Below are 3,602 nucleotides of genomic sequence, written 5' to 3' on the forward strand. Positions count from 1 at the left end.
TCTGCATTTCTGTCTCTGTTTTCCCCCACACTCGCTCTCTCTCTCCCTGCCTGTGTCTCATTAGCCTCATGTCTTTCACCTGTGTTGCTCCCGCCCTGCTCGTTAGTCCCTGTGTGTGTATATATATACCTGGTGTTTCTGTCTTGTCTTTGTCGGGTCATTGTATGTTGTCACCCAGTGTGGCAGTTTGTTCTCGTGTCTTCAGCCTTACTCGCCGTGTCTCATTGTTACCCTGCTCAGTTTTTGGATTCTGGTTTTCACCCTTTTGGATTTCTGTTGGACAGCCTTTGTTTTGGGATTCTGTCAGCAGCCACTCAGTTTGTAAGTGTGCTCGCCTTTTGTTTGTTTATTAAACCACTGAACCATACCTGCTCCGCTCTGTGTCCTGCTTTTGGGTCCTCCAACCTGCTCCACCCTGCTCCACCCTGCTCCACACCACCGATCGTGACACCTACGGTGAACACACCTGCTTCTGGGCCCTGGCACCGCCTGCACTGGCGGTAGTTATGTGTGTGGGGTATCACTAAATTGCCTGTGCATTGCCGGATTTATTTCCATATCCAACATCCTAACTTTTATTGGTGTAAACCATTATTTAGCAAATATTAGCTATACATATTAAATTAGCTACCTGTGTGTAAATACTGTATGTTTCAGGGCACTAGTTTCAGTTGCTTGCCAACTATTTGCCACCTACTTAGGGACACAAGCTATATAATTTTGTTAATATATTGAGTGAAGTAGCTAATGTAGTGTTAACTTTGGGAGAGATTGAGTTGAAAAGAAATGTGAACTTCCTGAGTTACATTTTTGCCTGTGATAAACAATGACGAGACTATGCTATGTAGCTAATGTGTAAGCATGCATGTGTCAGCTGCATACAGCTCCTTGCATACACCGTTGCAAATATGAAGGAGCAAATATGGAAGACAAGAGTCAAACAGAAAACCTAATGCTTGCACAAAATTGTATTGTGTTAGGTGGATGGTAAAGGAGGTTATATAAAGATGCCTAAGTTGATTTCAGCTCTTGGTGTTTGTATGTAGGTGCTGTTATGGGAATGTGGATCTTTCAGATCAATTTGAGGGCTAGAGGGATCCTCTATCAGGGTGGCTTTCCTGATCACAGAGCATTGTACAGTTCAAATCAGGGGTTTTTAAATCACAACAGTCTATGGAGGTTGTTGGTCCTTCAGTGACATTAACAGGATGATAGGAAGGAAATCTTAATTTGGAAGGATAGACGTTGACTAATATCTTTTCGGGTTTGCAGAGATGTACATACAGTATCAATTATGAAGATGTGGTTACAGATTCAAGAACAGAAAGTGACCATTCTGCACTGAGCACACAAAATAGGCAGTGAAAAAACTCCAGACCCAGACTGCAGCGTTGACATTGAATGTTTAATTATGTGTGTTGGGTTATACACGCAATGTGTTGTGTAATAACTACAGCATTTGTTCTGCACACTAAGCTCTTTCAATAGTACAGTAAGTGCATTAAAATGTTGCAGACTGAATTATCACTCTCATGTTCCAGACAGATACTTCAGTAATTATCACAGGTTGACAATCCTTTCATAAGACAGGTGAATGAACACAACTAGCTAGCACCTGTTTTAGAATATTTAATACGGATATATTGATTGAACCATGGCACATAACAGCTTATCTTATTTTGGCTTTGCTTGCTGATGAATTAAGCAGCATCCTTTTTCTTCTGATTTGTACATGCATAAGAAAGAGAATGGGCCCTTGGACTGCATATGCACAGGGTCTGGTGTTGATGTATGGGATAATTAACGCACAGATGAAAGGGGGAAGGAGTGAGATAACATCCTGGACATAGAGAACTGACACTGAGCACTACGCATTACAGTAACTAAGAAGGGAAAACTTGTTTTAGCAATTTTAGCATTTATCGTTATGTGCAAATTACTTGCTAATACACGTACTTGAATGTCCCTGTAGAAATTGCATTTTAATAACACTCACAAGACAAAAAGGTTGAGACTGTACTCTAAATAGAGGTTATGCATCTAAACCTCCCAGCAGTCACATAGACGTATTAGCTGTGAGATTCCTGACAAAGGGGAGCAGGGAAGAGCTCCAGTTTATGCAGTTACTGAGGCATTTCACCAAATTCTGTGTCATACCAAAATTTCCTTCAATAATTTAAAAAAATGTTGCCAACCCCGTCAAATCTGAAACATGGACCAATGCAAGCACTTTCTGGGTCAGCAAACCACTATCCATTATCCAGGTCCTTTACCGCTCCTGATCAGAAATAAAGTAGGCTTATTGTCATACCTGAATATTATTATTGATTATTATTCTGTGTTATATAATTTAAAAAATCAAGTCATTGAATGTAAAAATAACAGTTTTGATTTAACTTGAGAGTTGTAATCAGGCCCAGTGATTGACCTGATAAACTGGACTTTAAGCCAGTTCTTTAATGCCAATTCCAAGTTCAAGCTTCTGTAATAGGTAATACGATGCTCACTGGTGTCAAATGCAGCACTAAGAATTAACAAGACAAGTACAGAGACAAGTCCTTTATCTGATACAAATAGAAGGTCCATTTTCAGCAGTGCTGTCTCTGCTGCACTCAAAATCAGACTGAACAGTCTCAAATAAACTTATGTAGAACATTACACAACTGTTTGGTAACTGCTTTCTCAAGGATCTTAGAGAGAAAGAGAAGGTTAGATAAAGGTCTATAGTTGGCTAAAACCCCTGGATCAAAGAGTGGCCTTTTTAAGAAGGGTGTTGTGGGGACAGCCCAGCTGACGGTGAGTGTCCTGGTTTTACTTTTTTTTTCTCACTTTATTTCACCCATTGTTTTGCTCTGCCTGCCTCCCTGTGTTCTCCTTTTCTCTCCCTCGGCTCCTGAGCCCAGCCAACTACCTACACCTGCACCTCATCAGCTACCTCGTCAGCCTGCCACACCTGCCAGTAATCAACCTCATCCCAGCCTGTATTTCAACCCCGGTTCTCCACACCATCCTCGCTTGATCGTCGTAGCTCCTTACCCGGTGCCACTTCTACGTCCAGGCTCTCATGTTCCTTGTTTTTTCTCATTTTCCCTGCATTTTGTCGCTCCAGTCTCTAACCCTGTCTTTCTATCTGTTTTCCCTCCCAGGTTCACTCATCCTCGTCATCCGTTCAGTCGGCTGGGCTCATCCTCCGGTCCTCTCCTCTCGGGCTTCCTCCACGGCGCCCTCCCGGCTCCTCCCTGCTCCTCGCCTCACCACCAGTGCCTCGCCCGCTCCTCGGTCCTCCGTGCCCGCGTCCCCTGGCGTCCACCTCTCCTTCCTCACCTCTTCCCTAGCCCCCCCCCCCCCGTGAACCCTCAATAAAACCTCCTTCCCTCTGAGTGTTGCGTTTGGGTCCTTTCTGTCCCGTCTCCTAACAAAGGGTTTTGATTACAGCTACGTTGAAGGACTATGGTACATAGCCTGTTAGTAAAGACAGATTGATCATATCTAGAAAAGAATTGCTAAAGCTAAATCTTCTTTAAGCAGCTAGCCTATTTGGGATGGGGTCTAAGAGACAGGTTGATGGTTTAGACCAAAATCATTTACGTTTGTTGGTAAAG

Source organism: Micropterus salmoides, unplaced genomic scaffold, assembly GCF_014851395.1.
Source record: "Micropterus salmoides isolate LMB-PRFRI ecotype aquatic unplaced genomic scaffold, ASM1485139v1 Ms_hic_scaffold_8, whole genome shotgun sequence".
NCBI classification, from domain to species: Eukaryota; Metazoa; Chordata; class Actinopteri; order Centrarchiformes; family Centrarchidae; genus Micropterus; species Micropterus salmoides.